A 20,608-nucleotide genomic window follows, 5' to 3' on the forward strand; every position below is an offset into this window, starting at 1 on the left:
CACGTACTGACTGGAGAAAGGCTGCTGTACTTCTGTGGCATTTTGTAGTCATCTTGTGAGACAGTTTCTTAGAATCATTATGAGTAACAATAAACATGCAGTAAAAACCACCTGTGTATTCCCTGCAGATTATTTTGCCTGTGTTAAGTATTTCTCTATCTGTGGTCTTACCTCTACACTGTCTTTCCACCTTATTTTCCTCTAGAATTGTTTGCTATGCTTTGTTTTCATTATAATCCAAAAACATGATTTTATGGATCTTTTAATACTGGCTTTACAGACTATCTCTGTAGACTCCACTTTCAAGTTTGCCAAATAGCTGTATTACTGCAAGCTCCAGTTTGTCTCGAATGTTTGCATTTTAAATTGTCTTCTCACCAAGGTGATTTCAGAGATTTTGCTGGTCAACTAACTCCAAACACTTCATGCCTGTAAATTAAATGTATCACTAACAGAACCCATCTGTAAATAAAGAATTCTTTTATAAAATGAACTATCCCCTTTTAATCGTTTACTGGGAATTTTTCATTCTCATAATTTATCTCTCTTAAAGCTGAGCAATTGGGCCGGCCTGTGGCTCACTCCGGAGAGTATGGTGCTGATAACACCAGGGCCACGGGTTCGGATCCCATATAGGGATGGCCGGTTAGCTCATTGGCTGAGCGTGGTGCTGACAACACCAAGTCAAGGGTTAAGATCCCCTTACCGGTTGTCTTTAAAAAAAAAAAAAAAAAAAAAGCTGAGCAATTCAAGAATATTTTTGCAAGGAGCATAATCATAAGATGAGGACTGAGTTTATTCCTAATGGAAATGTTTTAACATTCCAGTTCATTTTCAAAAGGATGAATTTGTTTGAAAATTGTTTGTTAGGAAAAAGAAAATTGGGTTAAATGCCAAAGAATGGCAAAAGAATGCTGGACGAAGTGACTTTAATCTTGAACAAGAAATATAACTGCTAAGAAGAAATCACAAAGTCCATCTTTGTCACAAGCTGGTGGAGGCATTACTTTTCAAGTAGCTTTAAAAGAGGAGCCCGTGTCATATAAAGCCTCTGGATCAACACCTCTCCTGTCCAAATAAGGCAAGGGCCAGCCAGCACGCTGTGGTTGGAAGGCTTCTGTGTGTGCCCCTTTGCAAAGCCACATTAACCAAGGAAGCAGAGTATTGAAAGTAGCTTTTATGGGCTACACACTTACAGCAATTTGCAGACAAGTAATTTTCGTCTGGAAACGAGAAAGTTAGTGGAATTGTTAGAATTTAGTTTTGGCACACCCCCTGAACCCCATTCCCCCCTAAAAAGTGATGAAGAGTTTGAACTTACCCTTTTAATGTTCAGCTCAAGTTCAACTTTAGGCCATTAGCTATGTTACTATATAGAACATCTGACAGTATCAGGTCGTCAGTGGTTCTCTTAACCCCACCAGAGTGGCTCAACGGGTGTTTCAGGTTTCCTGTGTGTTTGCTCCACCCTGGAGAAGGGTCCCGGGCAACTCACCTGATTGCCTTTTCCAGTCCTGCCATTAAGGCTACAATTGAAACTCAGTTTAAAAACATATGAATCACTCATCATCTCACCAAATCTCTGAGCACTGTGTTGCTCTCTGGTAAAATGAAGGTAATCCCATATGCCCTACTTTTTCACAAGAGTGTGGCAGGAGGAAATGTCAAACAATAAGTCACATGAAGTGAACACTTACCCTAAGCTAGCCCCTGTGAGCCATTACATGCCTGGTCCTACAAATCCTCCTAATGGCCTTATGAAATAGGTACAGGGAGAAAACTGAGGCTTAGAGAAAGTCAACACCCCACCCAAGCCATATCTGTTAAGTGGCAGAGCCAAGATTTGGGCTGATTTCAAACTACTAAGCTATCCCACCTCCGATATAATATATATGAAAACTATCAAGTAATAAAATGCCAAGTAAACATCAGATATCACTACTATTAGAGCTTCTTTGCTGTCACTGCGAAACAGGTGCTTTTTGTCTTTTCCTGTGGTATACTGAATTCCCTTCTCATTTTGACTTCACTCACACCTGAGAGGAACATTTTCATGTTGCTTCCCTCGGCAAGCTGACACCTACAAGGCCCTTCCCCAGATTTGGAGGCTGAAATGAACACTCTGGAACCCCTATCTTGTCATTCAAACCTAACCCTAGCCTTTCTCTGTACCACCTCTATCCCCCTCTATGATGCCTTCAGCCACCAACTCAGGAAAGGAAAACTTCCAGGAAAAAAAACCCCAAAAAACGCTGGGGTGGGGAACACACACACACACAAACACCTCCCACCCTCAAAGTGCCCCAGTGACAAGCGAAGCAATTTTCCCAAGATTATGTACAAAGGTTCCGAATCCCATAAGTCCTGCCTTTATCCTTTTCTAAGCATGAAACAACCCAGTTCTCTGATTCCTGGCCAATTACAGGCAACACGAAGAAGGAAAAAAAGAACTCACTTCAATCTCTTTCAGGAAAACTTTCTTGAGCTGACAGTTCATGCAGTCTTCCTCTCTGAAATTCTGTGACCTGAATCTTAGACACTTAATATAGACTTAAATATTACATGTAAGGGAACATGCATTTTGTCACCCAAATGAAATAACGTGCTGAAAGAACAGGGACAAAGTCTTATTCCCTTAGACATAGAGGGTGCTTAATAAATCCATTAATTGCACACACACACACACACACACACACACACACACACACACACACACACACACACACACACACACACACACACACACACACCCAGAATGTCTGACTTAATTAGGAAAGGAAGTTTAAATGAACGTAATTGCATTCTATTACACACAAGTCAAAGAGTAATCTGATCTTATACCAGTATTGTTTTCCTTTAAAAAAAAAAATGCCTTTTCAATTTTTGTTTCTCACATGCAGTTTTAACGAAGAACCACTAAAAAGGAACCAAACAGTGAGGTTTATGCTGCTCAGGAAACAAAATCGGCAAACAATGAAACCATACTAAGCACAACCATTATAAAAAGAAATATAAGCTGTAATTCCTACCTTTGTTGCTTTACCACAAAATAAACCCCTGCAGTCCACAAATTCATTCATTCTTGTGCCTCATACAAGCAACTTTGCAGCTGCCCTCTCTCCTTCCACTTTATTCCAGTAATTTCTTCATATATCAGTAGTAACCATCTATTTGTTTCTCAACTGTATCCTTACTGTAGAGTTATCACAAGTTGCCTCAAGCAGGTTGTCCCACTATTGTGTAGGCAAAGCCCAACAATGGGCTATTTTTAGAGTATACAACATTTTAACAGACATCACATTTAATCATCCAACCTTCTAGTCCCAAGTTTGATTCACCCTATTTTCTCATTCTCAGAAAAAATTCACACATTGGTCAGCAATTTCACAGAAGAAAGTAGCTCAATGCTTATATTCAATAAACTTTCTTTAAAAGAAATTTGGAGAGTCTCAGTAATGCTTATTTCTTCTTTTAGATTATGAAAAGAAAAGAGCTACACATTTACGAGCAAGTGTTCAAAATTAATTTTGACTATATATTTACGTTTTGACATGTTGTTATTTATAGGCAAAAACTATTCAATGTACAGTGAAATGAGATGTTTTTCACCAAGTGATGTTTCCAGTAAATTGGACTTGCCTTTTTGATGTGTTCATTTTAATTTGAGGATCAATATTCTGAAGAGAGATAGTCTGACCAAAACTCTGTGACTTTGATTTCTTCTTTTATTTTAATTTCACATGTAAGATCTAGCTAAAACTAAGTTCTACTCTACTCCACGTTCTGATAGTAATGAAATTGCTTTCTCTTTCTTCCAGCATACATGACACTTCCCAAAGTGTCAAACAGTCATTATATTCTTATAAATGTTCATGTTTATATTAAACTTAATGTATATTTGGAAAATGAATTCATTAAACCCTGTAAAATGCTAGTGTTGACGTTGTGCCCAGGAAGAGTGAGAGAACTGACTTAGGTTTGGGCCATTTATAGTGACAACCTAGAAAAATAATCAAGGAAAAAAAGATATTCCAAGTTCCTGTTCCACTGATTTCATTTACAGAATGCCAGCTGGTTTCAGCGCTTCCCTGTTTATACGAATACTAATTTCAAGCTTTTCGAACAGACTTTACTAGATTAAGGAACGTCAGGAATAGAACATGAGCAACTTGTCCGGTATCAAATGCAGCCTGTGTGCCTGGTGCTTACAACTGACTCATGAGATTCTGTGTCTCAAAGATATCTACTTGATCTCTTATTTTCAACTATATAATCTTCCAGATTAAATTGCATCAGAAATAATCTGTGTACACCCCACAGAGTAAATAATCAGACAGACATATCTCTTTCCTCCCCTTTTCCACTCTCACACACGACTTTGCATGTGGTTATCTAAAACCTGCAGGGCTGATATTTTAACTTTAATAATCCTGCAATTACAAATATTATATAACCAGCCCGCTGTTGTTTCCAATTAAATATATATTTTAAAAGTGACAAAACCACCTTGCAATAAATGAGACTTAAGGTTAATTCTCTAAGCAATCACATTGCGAGATTCAGAGGGAACACTAAAAGACTTTACCCAATTCTTTGTCCAATTTATCTGTCTTTCCCTTTAAAATACATTATGTATAATCAAAAAATATTTCCGGTCTGAGTATATGGAGGTTCCCTGGGATTGAGGGTATTTCACTTAATATAGATTTTTCTTTTTTCACAAGATTTCAGCTTTTGCAGAATTAGCTTTGATATGAATAATATTTTCACATAATTGCAGACACATTTTTTATTCCACGTAAATTTTTAGACATGTTGCTCTAGAAAACAACTAATGCAAACTTTGTTAACAGGAAAAATCATCTTTAAAATAAAAAAAAAAATAAATACTTCAGGTACGTAAACAGAGCCTAAAGACAGAAACAGCATGGGGAACATTTGTAACAGTTGAAACATGTAAAAACATGCTTAATAACAAAGGAAGTTCATAAATTGATCCAAATAGATATGAGATTTTAAAAAATGCATCACAAATCAGTGTGGAGTAGAAATAGGGACAGTTCAATATTTGATGTTGAGATAACTGGGTAGCACTCGGGGTGGGGGGGGACAAATTACAAATTAATAAAAAATTTAAAAGTAAACACCAAAACCTACTCAAGCCCTAGAAGAAAAACAGGATATTCTCTTAATAACCTTGGATATAGTAGTCCTTTCCAAATCTGAGTCAAATCCGAAAGCTATGAAAGTATTAATACATTCAACTACATAAGAATAAAACTTCTGTGGCAAAAGCCACCACAAGCAAGTCAAAAGACAAATGAAAAAGGAAGAAAAAAATATTTACAACTCATACTACTAATGAAGGGCTTATCTTCTTAACATAAAAGAGATTTTTTAAATTGAGAAGAAAACAACTAGCGGCCCAAAAGAAAATCTTACAAGAGAAATACAACGAAAAAAAGAGACATCTTTTTCTTCATTCACAAAAAAATCTAAACGTTTGATAACACCAAGTGGAAAATAAACATTCTTATGTATTACTGGTAGAAGTGTGAATTAGTACAAACTTTACATAGGATATTTTGCCAATATCTACCAAAATTACTGATTGTTCCTTTGATTAGCAATTCCACTTCTGGGTATATTTGTGAAATGACCATACACAAAGTTATTCACTACAGAATTATTTATTGGAAATAACCCAAATTGTCCATCAATAGGTACCTAAATTATAGTACCTTCATACAGTGGAATATTATACAACGGTTAAAAAAAAGGCAGAGAAAGGTGAAGGGTCCATGTACTGACATTAAAAAAAACACCTCCAAGAAATAATGTTAAGCGGAAAAAAAATTAAAGCAGGGCCACAACAGTGTCTGCAGCATGCTACCTTTTGTTTAAAAGGAGACAAGTCTGTATCAAGATTTGAGATTTGCTGGTATGTGCTAAAGAAACTGTGCATACATGTATAAATAATAATATCAGGTGTGCAGTTGTCTGTGTGTGGTTTAGGATGCTTGGAAAATAGGTGGATGGGGAATAGAATTGGAGGAAATACATTTAAATTTTAATTTCTTGATTTTTTTTCATGATGTGCATATTACCTATTCAAAAATTAAATCAAAAGTATTATTTTTACCTACTCTAAGCCTAGTAGATGATTATGTTTACTTTATTTCTGATTATGTATCTCTGTAATGACATTTTCTAAAACTGCATTTTGCATTAGAAATTTAAAATTAATTAGGCTAGGTTGAAATTCATTATTGAAAAAGTTGCAAAAATTACTTTAATCTTATACTTGACTTTTCTTACTCACTTTAGGCTTTCTTTGTACAACTCTGTCCTTATAATTCTCAGCTTCAAATATAATTATTCTATTTTGCTTAGAAATATGTGAGAACATTCACTGATCAAGGAGCCTAACCTTGTCACCAAAGAATTTTAATCAATTTGAAGCTTTTATAAGCGTTTAAGCATGTTAAAGTTTTTTTTTACGTTAAAGTTTACATTCTTTATCACATTCGTGAAGTTTGACTGAAGAGGTTAATTGGCTATCTGCATTTTTTAAATCTATTTTTCCTCCTTCTAAAGTGGACTATAAAACCCTTTTATCCTAGGATTAATAATCATTTTTCAAATGGTAAGATGCTGTCTTCAGTTCATGCAAGGATATTTTCCTGCCTATATAAGATTCTCACCAAACAACACTACATTTCTCTTAGAGATCTTTTGACCCTTTACTTTTAAAGGCAACTCTTCTTTTTAAAAAATTTAACGTGATAACGGTCAGTTGCCAAAACCAAAATAAATAAAATTTAACATGATTCAGATTTTATTCCAGTTCATCCTAAGAACAACTTAAACTTCAAGAACTCCCACTCCCTTAAAGAAAAGCTCAGCCCTCTATCCCATTCATTATATACCCTCAACTCACCCTGTAGGTATCTTTTGAAACACTTCACATAATTATTAATTAATTAAAAAAATAATAATAATTTGTGGTTTCATGTTTGTCTCCCTGATAGAATGCAAGAATAGAAACCAAATTTCTCTCAAGCTCAGTATATTTCCCTCACCCCACAAAAGTGTAATAAAGTGCCTTATACACAGTAGATCCCCCATATATATTTGCTGAACAAATGAATTGTCTTTGTTTCTTCTCAATACTTTTCCATCTGTTAGAATTAGAAGCTCCTAGAGATCAGAGACTTTTTCAAAAGACTTGTTTAGTTATAGCTAATAGTATAGAACCAAATTAAATACCTAATTCATTTATCATTAATGAAGCAACCATACATCAGTGGCAATACTGATATTGACAGACACAGTAATCCAACATCCTTGAAGTAACAGAACTTGGCTGGCTTGATTAAAAATAATGATAAAATCTTCAAAATATATTTTTCACCAATAATTCTGACAACTAGTGCTTCTTACACTTTACTTACGATAATGACCAGAGCAATAAGGTGCTACCAACCTCCAAGGTGGACTCTATATGGAATACAGTTTACCTCCAGTAGGCAGTATTTTCAGAAGACTAGCAAATTTGAGCTAGGATTAGATACTAAAAATATTTATAGTATGTAAAGTGGAAAGTATATCAAAACTGTTTAATTTTCCTTGGGTTGTTATAATGACAACTTCCTTAACCTGATAACAGATTTTAAAAAATATAATCATGTATTTATTTTATGGTCTGCACAAGATGTACCTTTAGTACATCCAGATTTTCATAACCCGTCAAACAGTTTTTCAGTATGTGTTATGGCAGGATATTCTAGAACTGCCAAGAAAAGTAAATTCACAGAGCTGCATGCAATTCACTAACTATAACAAATTAGCATAAGCAACCCCATTTTAGAAGGAACGGCTTTTACAAGTTACACAGAAAAATAATGTGGTTTTGCTTTTATATCATTAAAAATTGCCCATGTAGTGTATGGTGTCATCATGAATATCAAACACGGCCAGATAATTCAATGTCACTAGTTAGTCCATTAGAGGTGGAATTTCTTAATGAAACATTTGGTGATGATCTTAAGACTAAGGAGGAAAACTAGCTAACAAGTACCTATTTTTGTGGATTTTTTTCTACTTTAAAAAAATGCATATCAAATAAAACCTCTCAACACTTGTCACCTCTCCTGTGAACATACCATATAAATGGACTGGCACCGGCTGCCAGGGAAAACTAAAGGCCAAATTACTCTCTTCCACCCATGCTGTGAAGTTCAGAAAGAAATCTGTCCTAGACCCGTACAGATAGCATACAATAAGCCATTTGGCAAGAACTAAAGAATGCAGAAGATTCTTCAGATTTCTCTGCAACATAGCAAACAACTTATTTTGTTTGTCACCATTACAATTTAAAACACGTCTGGCTGGTTGGTTATAGCACAAAACACAGGTGAGTATTTTCAAATATCTAATTTGTTTAAGTTCTACAATTCTGGCCAAAACTCCAAAAGGCATAGAAAACTTTGGCTGCAGGCTTACCTTATTTCAAATACATCCACACTGTATCGGTTGCCAGTGTAATACCAAAGAGGTATCATCAATACCCAGAATAAATAGTGGAACAAATTAGAATCCATTTTGTACACTATTGTGGTAAACATGGAACCGTTTATAACAACCTTAATAATATTCCCTTTTTACAGAGCTTAATATACTGTTGGCCAGCTACGGAATTTTGTAAACACAGTAGCTTAGAAAACAGGACCGTCCGTTCACCCCTTCCGCTCCAGCAGGTGCAGAAATGTTGACAGGACTGTTAACAGTCTGCCTTATTAGGGGCTGGACATGCAAAGTAAGGTTTTGAAGAGAAATTGAGAGGTGCCTGGCCTTGCCACTGACCGCCACCAACCGGCTCTTATTTCTCTGCCGCATTCTAGACCTTCATGTACCCATTTGTCCTCAAACTCACACGTCAGACCCACCCTTCACCCACGTGCCTCCTCCCCAAATGCGTTCCCATCTGCGCTGCGTTCCCCACTGTCGTGAAAAACAGCTGATTGCCCATGCTAGGAATTTGGGAGTGTCCCCGTTACCTTCCCCTTCAATCCGTCATCAAGTCCAGCTGAATCTTCCTCTTAACGTCAAAGGCTTTCCAGTTTGTTCCATTCCTACAACGGCTACCTAATTCAGCCCACTGCGGTCTCTTTCCTGGATTTTGACACCAGCCTCCTAAATTATCTTCCTACCTCCAGTCATACCCCCTTCCAACCCATTTTTTTTAAAACCAACATCCCTCCCCCTCCCCCACTGATTATGTCATTCCCAAACTTAATATCTGATTTGTAGAGCCATCGTACTTGCCCCATCTTATTTTGAGCTCAGTTTACCCCCTTGTTTTCTGGAGCCTCTTGCACGCGCAAACACCAGAATGCTCTACTACGCAGCGAGCTGGATAAACTCGGGGACTTCGTATCCGTCCCTTTCTCTCTGCCAGGAATACTGCCCTCTCCATTTGGCCAAGTAGCACCCTCCCTCCCTCCCTCCCTCCCTCCTTCCTGCCTCCGTGTGGAAATCCCTTCCTTCCAGAAGCCTCTGCTCACCTCCAGCCTCCGCGGCGGGTCCTCCGCTCGCCTCTGCCTGGGCCTGCACGCGGCAGACCTCTGTAAAGAGTGGCTAAACGAACAAATAAAAGTGGGCTTACCCAGGACAGAAACTGACACCTTTCATGTAATTCAGGCGCAACCAAGCGTGCTTTTCCAGCTGTTTCAACTTATTATTCTAGAACTGGGGCATCCCAAACAACACCAGGTTATGAGAATCACCTGAGTCACTTCTCAAAACACCAGAGTCCTATCTCTGAAAGAGACCCAAGAAACAGGAACAAGTGTTTAAATTGGAAGAGAACTGGCGATCAGGACCAGGAATACCCCTTTAATTTGCCTAAAAGTGTGTGTGTGTGTGTGTGTGTGTGTGTGTGTGTGTGTGTGTGTGTGTGTGTGTGTGTGTGTGTGTGTGTGTGTGTGTGTGTGTGTGTGTGTGTGTGTGTGTGTGTGTGTGTGTGTGTGTGTGTGTGTGTGTGTGTGTGTGTGTGTGTGTGTGTGTGTGTGTGTGTGTTAAAGTTTATGGAAAGATTCATTAACTTTTTCCCCCCCTCTTTCAGAGGCAGCTGGCTGGTATGCGGATCCAAACCATAGACTTTGGTGTTATCAAGACCGGCTCAAACCAACTGAGAAACCAGCCAGCCCCCACGTTATCTTTTAATTCAATTTTTCTACAAACTTTTTGAAGTACCCTCATATGTATATACGTAAACACACACACACACGTACGTACACAAATATATACACACACATAAAATAAATATATTTACTTTATATGTCTTAGGTATTCCTGTATTGCTAGAAGAACACATAAAAAGCTAGTAACATTGATCAACTCCAGGAATTCGAACTGGGATGCTGGGAAGACAGTTAGGAAAGACACTTAAAAAAAATTGTTTTTAATTGACATATTGTAGTTCTACATATTTACGAGGTACAATTTGATGTTTCAATACAGATGTGTTATATAATGATCAATTCAGGGTATTTATCACCGCATGCATTTATCATTTTGTTATGGCGAGAACATTTAAGAGCCTCTCTTCTAGCTATTTTGTAATATACAAAACCTGACCCTTAACCCTCCCTGCTGTGGACCAGACCATATTCCTCCTATCTAATTGTAACTTTGTACCTGTTGACCAACCTCTCCCTATCCTCTCCTCTCCTCTTCCCTCCCCTCTTTGGTAGCCACTGTTCCATGGGAAGGAGACTTTTTAACAACACTGTTTTATACCTTCTGGAATTTCCAATCATGTTGAATGTATGACCTGATCAAAAAATTTAAAAATTAAACAAAAATATAGATTTTCAGGCCCCTTCCTGGAGGTTCTGATTCATCAGCCTGGAGGTAGGGCCTAGAAATCTGTATTTTCAACAAACTACCTGTGTTTGTTAAAAATAAAAATAAAACCTCTGTGGTCAGGTGAGCTTGGGGAATATTGTTAAGGTTGGACTTCATCTTCGAGATCATCTAATCTAGTAGTTCCCCAAACTGGGCATCACCTCTGATTTAATCAGACTATCCAGGGAAGGGACCAGGGGAACCAGTGTTTTAAAAAGTACCTCGGGTGATTCCAGGCAGCTTCTAGCGAGTAGAGCTAGAAACCACTGATCTAACGCAATCAATCACTCAGCTAATACATGAATTTCTTCTTAATCTTGTATGCACAGAAATGTCTCTACCATTATGGTAGCCAGCCTCCAAGACAGCTCCCAGTGATTCTTGGTATTCACACCCTTATGTAGTCCCCCGGCCCCCTGCCCCCAACATTGAGCAGGTCAGACCTGTATACCCAATAGGATACTGTGGAAATGATGGCCTATGACCTCCAACGCTAGGTTATACAAGATATTGTGGCTTCTGCCTTGTTCTCTCTTAAATTGTCCGTTCTGGGGAAGCCAGCTGCCATGTTGTTAGGACACTTAAGAAGCCACATGATGAACAATTGAATCTTCCTGCCAATAGCCAACGCTAACCTGCCAGTTATGTGAATAAACCTCCTGAAGGTGGATTGCGTAGCCCCAGTCCACCCTTCCGATGACTGCAGCCCTGGCCAACATCTTGACCGAACCTCATAAGCGATCCTGAGACAGGAGAACAAAGCTAAGCCACTCCTTAATTCCTGACACACCAGAACTGTGCAAAGTAATAAATGTTTATTATTGCTTAAACTGCTAAGTTTTTTCAGGGGGGTGGAGAGGACTTGTTACACAGCCAAAGACAACGAATACAATCATATTTTCCCCTGAATGTCATTCTTATCATCGCCCCATGTCCATTTCGTCTTCATTTCCCAACTGGTAAAATTTTGTAGTCCTTTTTCCTAAGCCTGCAAGCAAGGGATGTAATGTATTTGCTCTCACCGCTGAGTGTCAGTTCAGAGTGCCATCACGGGACTTTCTGGCCTGGGCAGTGCTACTCTCAAATACTACCAGTCAGGAGTGTGAAGACTTGTCCGTCTGACTTCTTTTGGTTTTCTAAGGCTTAGCTTTAGGAGATGGAGAAAAATCAAGTGCTCCTTTTTGTAATGATGAAGTGTTGTGCACTTGTCTACTTGCCAGGCCCGGTTGTGGCATTCTCCATGCCCACTGAAGCCTCTCTCTGACATTTCCACAGACACAGCAGGCAGGAGGACTGTAAATACACTATAGCTTGTGATATGGGATCCGTTCATTATCCTCTGCAAAATTCTGGATCCTGACCTGAAAATACTGGCCTCTATTTTGACAGAGGAGTGGTGCACCCGATTTTCATCTAGCAAATTGTATGTGTGCAACATCACCAGTATCAGAAAGAGTATTCCATATACAATCCCCTCCAAGTCCTAGGAGGACTTTCAGTCCTTGGAAGAAAGCCAGTCTACTCTCTGTCCTTAATATTATCTGCAAAGTCATAATGGCAGGAATCACATTAGACTTTACTAATGAATTATCAGCCAAAGTCTTAAAACAAATATGTGCATTTGCCTCATGCTAGCTCTTCCTCTTTTCTGCCAGTTTCTGATAGTTATGGTCATTTAGCTTTAATCTGAGTGACACCTGCTTATGTAAAAAGCCAACATTCTAAACCCACGGGTGTTATTCTGCTTGCAGATAAAAGTCCATTTGTCAAACATCAAACGGAATTAGGAAAATGTGGGATGTGTGCTGCTTGGTGTTGCCTAGCAATATGGTTAGGGCACAGGAATCACAGAGAGGATGAAATTCACACCCACAAGGAGAGCATATTATTCATATAAATACATGCATGCACACACATACTCACATCTCTGGAAGAATGTTATAAAAAGTGAGTACAGAATCATAGTCACAAGCAGAATAGTCTTCAGGATATTGTAGAATAAACATTCTAAGTGATTGGTTGTTTATATTTCAATGTCTATATGAGTATGTCTGCCACTTAAAGGAAAAAACATATGTCTGTGAGTTTACAACATTCCTCATATGTATAAGCCCTGTCAATATAAATAAAACTCTTAGTATAAATACATTAATATGTAAAATTATAGGAAGAAGTAATTAATATATAAAAACAACTTCAACCCTTTTCCTCATCCTTATTTCAAAATAGTAAGGTTTAGGGCTGGCCAGTTAGCTCAGCTGGTTAGAGCATGGTGCTGATAACACCAAGATCAAGTTTGCCTTAGCTGCCGTAACTGAGCATAGGCGGTTGCACATAGCCATGCAGCTGTTTGAATGTTTTGCTGCTTAGAAATTTCTTCCACCAAACACTGTGGTTCACAACTCCTAAGTCCCCCCTTCCACAAAGTCCTAGCGCATGGACACAATGCAGCCAACTTCCTTGCTATGGTGTAGCAAGGGTGATGTTTTGTCCAATTGCCGATAAGTTTCTCATTTCTGTCTGAGACCTCATCATCAGCATGGCCTTTACTGTCCACATTGCTGTCAGCATTCTGATCCCAACCATTTAACCAATCTCTAAGACATTCCAAACTTTCTTTCATCTTTTGTCCTCTTTTGAGTCCTCCAAATTCCTCCAACCTTTGTCCATTACCCAGTTTCAATGCCACTTCCATACTTTCAGGTATGTGTATAACAACACTCCACTTCTCAGTACCAAACCCTGTATTAGTCAAGGTTCTGCGGAGAGACAAAATCTATAGGATATGTTATAAATATATGAGAGGGGATTTATTAAGAGAATTAGCTCATGCAATTGTGAAGAAAAGTCCCATGATAGGCCGTCTGCAAACTGGATGCTGGTGGCGAGGCTCAGTCCAAGTCTGAAAGGCCTCAAAACCAGGGAAGCTGATAGTGTCCTTGGTGTAAGTCCTAGAACCCAAGGACTGAAGAGTCTCAAGCTCTGATGTCCACGGGCAAGTGAGAAGAGTGCACCCCAGCCCCAGTGGACCAGCCAGCTGCCAAAACAAAAAAAAAACAAAACCCCACAAAATATCAAGTTTGCCGTCGATTTTTATCAGAGCTAAGTGTGATGGTAAAAAGCATGATTATCAGAGTCAGACACTTGGTTTCAAATCCCGGCTCTGTCTTTTGCTATGTGACCCTGAGCAGGTTATTTATGTCCCTAAACTTGAGTTTCCTTACCTGTCCATTTGAAATCATAGTACTATTTACTTATAGGGCTGCTGTGAAGATTAAGGGAATCCATGTAAAGATGGAGTGCAAGGCTTGGTGCTCCAGATACATTTGCCTTTCTACTCCTTCTTCGTATTGTCATGCAGAAGCCTCTGCGTTGCCTTTTAAGAAATATGAGGCTACTTCAAAAAGCTCATGGAAAGATTTATATTATCTTTCTAAAACTTTTAAAAGTACCTTTATATAGAGGCCACCAGTTAACCCAAGCAAATATAAGTAAAGTTTTTGCCTGTAAGAGGGCTTTGAGGTATTAGGAAGAGGAGATGATGACCTCTAGTCCCTTCCTTGACTATGCAGAGGTGACAAGTCACCCCTACTCTTTCCTCTCCTAGCCCAGTCGGCGGTTCTTCCCAGAGTCACAGCCAAGCAACACGGTCCAAGAATGAGATCCCAGAAAACTCCCACTGCCTGAGGCTGTTCCGCCCTGAGGCTCCAGGCTCCCCTCCTGGAACAACTTACTCCTGCGTCCTGCATCCTCCCAAGTTACAAATTTGGGAGTCTTCTAAAAGGCTTCCATCTTTCTTCTTCCCGGATGACCTGGAAGTGTTCTCAGTGCACCAGTGTAGAGCTGTGATTTCCTCAGCACCTACTGCTTTCCCAGGCTACGCTGAGGGGAACTGGCAGGTGGGGAGAAAGAGGCAGGCATCAGCTTGAGCTGGGAGCTCTACTGCCTGGAAGTGTTTGTCTCTTAAGATCTCGGTGAGGAAGAATCAGGATAGCTGACCTGCCAGTCTTCCCCTAGGCAGAGGTAAGCAATTAGTAGGGCAATACGTGCATCCTACTAGGCAAGAGATGAACAGTGAGTGATTTGTGAGAACAAGAACAAGAATTCTGATCTCTTTTATTCTAATGAAAAATGAAATAACACTAAACCATAACTGATGTAATGACTGTCTAATCCGTTTAGGTTGCTATTGTAAAATACCATAAATGGGGTGACTTATGAACAGAAATTTATTTTCTCACAGTGCTGGAGGCTGGGAAGTCTAAGATCAACACGCTGTAGATGGCTGTCTTTTTGCTGTGTCCTCACACGGCAGAAGGGGCAAACCTGCTCCTTTGGCCTCTTTTACAAAGGCACTAATCCCATAACGGCACCTAATCACCTCTAAAAGGCCCCAACTCCAAATACCATCACTTTGGGGGTTAGGATTTCAACTTATGAAGTTTGGGGGGACACAGACATTCAGACCATAGTAATGACTGCATGTTTTTAAGCAGAACTTAATTGAAGTATACCATACCTGTATAAAAGCTTACAAATCATTGTGCAGCTCAATGAATTTTCTCGAAGTAAACAGACTTGGGTAACCATCACTAAACCCTAAGTGCCCCCTTCTGTCTATGTTATTCTTCTCCCCAAAGACAACTACTGTTCAGATGTCTATCAGAATAGATCCCCACAGACTAATTGTCTGTTTATGAGCTTCATTCAAATGGATTCATAAATGTGTTTCCTTTGGGGTCTGTTTGCTTTTGCTCAGCATCCTGTTGGTGACATTTATCTCTGTTGTGTGTAGCACCAGTTCATTCAATATCCCATTGTATGAAAATATCACAATTTATCCATTCTACAGCTGATAGACATTTGAGTTGTTTACAGTTTTTGACTATTGTGAATAGTGCTGCTGTGAATAATCTAATTTTTTCGTGCATATATATACTCTTTCCTGGAGTGGAATTGTGGGTTATTCATACATGATTTTTAAAGTGATTCAATGTTAGAAGAACAGAAATTTGGTCTTGTTCCCACGTTAACATCGAGATTAATTAAGCAGAGTATTGGGCACAACCAGATGAAGAACTAATTAATTGAAAAATTAAAACAATTAAAAACAAGCTGATTTCCCCTCCAGAAGCTAAACCATTACTTTAAGGAAGTTGCAAGCTGCCTGCTTAGAGACTGGTTTTTTAAGCAGCTGAATTCAAATCAGTGTTTCTTTTGGAACATCGGGAAGGCTCAGAGGGACTTGGAATGTTGCTGAGTCACAGAGCCGCATTTTCTGGGAGGCACTCCTTACCTTGAGAAAAAAGTGATGAAAAATTATAGAGGGGTGCGGTGGCAGGGAGCCTCTGTGACTTAGCACTCTCAAAAATATGAAAGGCAGAATTGCTGCAGTCAGGTTCCAGTGACTTTCCCGCTCAGCAATCCTATTGCAAAAAAAAGCCACAGAAAATCAAGATTTCATCAACAGGCACCTTGTCCTATTCCAGCCACCTCTGACTGTTACTTCTTTATTCCTTCTTCACCCAGGCAGCATTCTGTAAGAGGCTGAAAATCATTTGTCTATGTTTTCTACCAAGCAGTCTGCAGGATTGCATGGATAGCTTATGTTTTTGTACATAGAGGGAAATTTAGGTGAACCAAGAAAAAGTCTGCAAAGGGCAATAAGGAGGCCGATTATTAGGCATGCACATTTGATTGAAGCTCTTTTTCCACCCATCCATTGTTATCAAGCCAGGAGAGAAGATTCAATCTGATAATTACCAGGATGAGTCATCAGTAGCCACAGAGTTCTAGGGTCAAACTCAGGGCTTTGTGGTTTTGAGATGCTGTCATCCCAGCAAAATAGCAAATTAAACTATTTTGGCCACTCTCCTCTTCTCTCTGGCCAAGTATAAGGTAAACATTTCTTTAAGAAAGAAAAGGAAAGGGAGAAAGAGAGAGAGGTAGAGAGAGAAAGAGAAAGGCAAGTGTTCTTGGCAGAACCCTAAGAAATATTTCATCACCCAAACTTTCCGGAGCAGAGCAGAGCAGGTCTTTTGATTCCAAAATCTGCTCCAGGTGCAGCATGGGTATATCTCAGGGCTGGTTCTTCAACTTTCTGTAGAGACTTTAGTGTCTCCCTCAGCCCCTCGGAGGGAGGTGGCAAAAGCCATCCAAAGAATACTGGCTATGAGAGCTCTTCCTCTCTAGGGCAGTTATGAAAGTCTGAAGAGAAAAAAAGTGGACAAAGGGATTTTTCCCTCTGCACCATTAGAACTGAATAATACACAGGAGAATTGGGCAGAATATTTCAAGCTTTGGAAGCACAGATAGAACAGATATGTGGCCACCTTGTCCAGGGCTCTGCTGTCCGATTTTAAATATCCTCTTCCATCATTAAACCAAAAAAAAAAAAAAAAAAAAAAAAGTGTCCTAATTTTAATTTAGAAAATACTGTCAGAGAATTCTCTTGGTAGATTATGGGTACCTTTGGCTATCTGTAGGCTTTGTATCATTCACTGAGAGTCATTTCTGTTTTGCAAAGCTCTTGGCCCTTAGAGGCTGTAAAGAATCTTATTTTCTCCCCTAAATTATTAAATGAGAACTCCTCCCCCCACCCCCACCCCCATCCCCCGGTTTCCAGAAACACTTATCTTGAGAGGTTTTTGCAGACATTTATTTTTCTTCGTCAGACTCCGTTGAGCTGGCTAAGGTCTGTTATCCCCATTCATTTCTAAGGAAACTGAGATAGTGAGGAGTTGGTGCTTGCCGAAGGTCACACACTGAGTCAGGGCAAGTTCAGAGGCAGAACTGGGTGTTCCTGGCAACCTCGCCAAGACCAGCCTCTGATTGAATTGCCTTTAGAAAGGGCTTTCATGAATTCCTATGAGTAGATTGAGACTCTGCAGTGCTTTGTTATTGGTGACTTGGTAACTGCATATATTAATGTTGTTCATTGACATACAGCCAAAAGCCATTCATTTACTAGATGTTCAGCCTAAGGGGGACTATTTTCCTCATTTTTCACTGATTATAATACAACACTTTCGGGTAAACATATAAGACATCAAATGCCAAAGTAAAAGTGTGAATTGTCTTTTTGGTTCTAAGAGAATGAATCTCTCCTTCTGTACAAACTCCTTATCCTGGTCTCTATCCTCTGCCCTCGTCTCACTTTTCCACCTTGTAGTGCACCCTCCAGGGGATTCTGGAAGTGAATCTGCTCCCTGGTTCGAGGACACGCACCTGCATTCAGGGGCTTCGACCCCTCTCCACCGCACTCACCCTTATCCTTCAACATCTCTTGTTATCTTTAAGGCTCGTCTTAAGAACACCTCCCTAAGAAGCCACTACCTATTTCCCCACCACACTATGTCTCTCTTCCTTTGACGTCCTTGTCTGACACTATCTTCTTTTACCTCTGGCTTACTAGCCTTCTGCCCCTTCCGTGTAAATTACAAATTACTTAGGGGCAGGGACGGTTTTACACAAGCACAGTGTCCCTCACACAGTAGGGGAACAGCTTACCATAAGAGTGGGCAAACTCTTTCAACAAAGGACCAGTTAGTAAAAATTTAAGGCTTTGTAGGCCACTAATGGCCTCTGTTAATTCCTCTTTTGTTTTCTTTTTTACAACCCTTTAAAAATGTCAAAACCCCTCTTATCTCTACCTGAGGGCTGGATTTCTAACATTGGAAAAAATCAATTGCAGCACACAGCTCAAACACATTTTTATACTCTTAACTTTTTGTACTTTTAAGAGATTTTTCTCTGAAATTAGATACGATAGTATCTGTATTTACTTTGTTTTAAAAATCCAAACAGTTAAACATGGATGAAACCCAGCACTTATGTATGTGGAAGTACGAGCTTGCAAAATCCATGCATGCATCTTTTTGCGTCACTAAAGGGCCAAATTCCATCAGCTTTACAAAGATTCTTCCAGGGTTAATTGAGGTCTCATGGTTTTTTAGGAAGTGGGATAATAAAACTAGCTGTGCAAAACCTACAGGATTGTTTTTTTTAAGGTGTTGCAAAATGTTTCATTTGTCCGGTCAATGATTGTTGTGAAGTAGGATGTTGGACAAGTTAATATTTATAATGCCTGAAACTGCAGAAAGGAGGACAAAGAAACAGTCCCTTTAGATTCTCACTGACCTGGGTTACCATGAGTGCCCACACAATGCCATGCACACCACCTCCCTAACTCCAGGAATCCTGTAGGGTAATAAGCATTAAATGTTTAGTCATTTCCTGCAGCACGACATCTATTCTTCCCCTATTAACATATCTAACTAAGTTACAGTTCAAACAGCCGGTTTCCATACCAGCAGCTGTTTGGTTTAACATCTTTTCAGCAAAGGTGCCACGGGGAGCCTTTTAGAAAAACTCATGTTAATGCTCCAGCCTGTTTTCCTGAGGAGATCCAGCTGAATATAGTGTTGACTTGATATTGCTGATAATTTGCCAGAGTGTGTGATTTGTGAAACTTTTGCAGATAAAATTTTCTTAAAGATGTGACATCTGAAAACCTCTGAACTTCAGTGAAATGTAATTGGGTGTTGGAGGGCATATCATGATTTTATTAGTATGCAGAAGGTTCATCTGTCTTGGTGGTGTTATATACACTATAATGAATGGTTGCTCTGCCTATATGAAAGTCAGATCGACGGGAGTATAATAATCCAAGCCTTGAAGTCAGCAGTAATTACAGCATGTTGACTTCTTCCTCTTGACAGGGAAGCCACAGTGTTTCAAATAGAAAGTTCCATTAGCTAGGTGACCAATTAAGGAAGCAGAAAACAGCAAGAAGGAAGGTATAAAATTATCTTGTTAAAATACTCTTCAAAATTAGAGCTATTTAACACATAATAAGAATATATGGTCTAAGGCAGCAGAAAATTTTATTAAGAATAAACTGGTCCTGTAAAAGTAAAGCTGATGTAGAGTAAACTTTTAAAATATCTTCATCTCATTAAAAGACAGTGGGTTTTCATGCTAGAAATAGCCATAATTAAAAAAAAATCATTTGATCTTTACTTATATTTAGAAAACGCCATCTCCTACATCTGAAATGGCATTTGAAAATGAAAAAGGCAACAGACTGAAATTGTACTTGATTTTAATTATACTTTCTAAACTTCTAACAACCCTGGTGAATCACTATTTCCTATTCTATTGTTTATTTTTCGCTATATGTTGGCTTCATGTTTTGGAAGTGGGTGAGAAGAAATAGTAGAAAATATATTGTCTGCTTTGGTTTTGAAGTCTTAGCCTGATGTATCTGAAGTCAGGGTCTATTAGGTTGAATTGTACGAAATTGTTACTTAGGTAAAAGATCGTCAGACATTGGCAATGTCATACGTGCTTGCTGGCTACCATTTCGGTGTTTCTCTTTTGCTATCCCTGTGATACTGTCTTTGACCCTTGTCAGCTGGCCATGGGTACATGGAACAGTTACAGAATTAAAAATTGATTCTTGGATAAGAGGATAATAAATAATAATAGATGATAGATAGTGATAGATAAAAGATATATAGATGATGGAAAAGTAGTAGATAGACGGTTAGATGATAAGAACAGAAACTAGATAGATAATGACAGGTGATAGAATTTCTGCTCCAAGCATAGTACGTCTATAGAAGTCTTTTATCCCTTCTCTTTTTCAAGAGAATATTGAAATATTATCATGAGCATTCTTTTAACCTGCCCCCAG

The sequence above is a fragment of the Cynocephalus volans genome, chromosome 11, assembly GCF_027409185.1.
Source record: "Cynocephalus volans isolate mCynVol1 chromosome 11, mCynVol1.pri, whole genome shotgun sequence".
Taxonomy (NCBI): domain Eukaryota; kingdom Metazoa; phylum Chordata; class Mammalia; order Dermoptera; family Cynocephalidae; genus Cynocephalus; species Cynocephalus volans.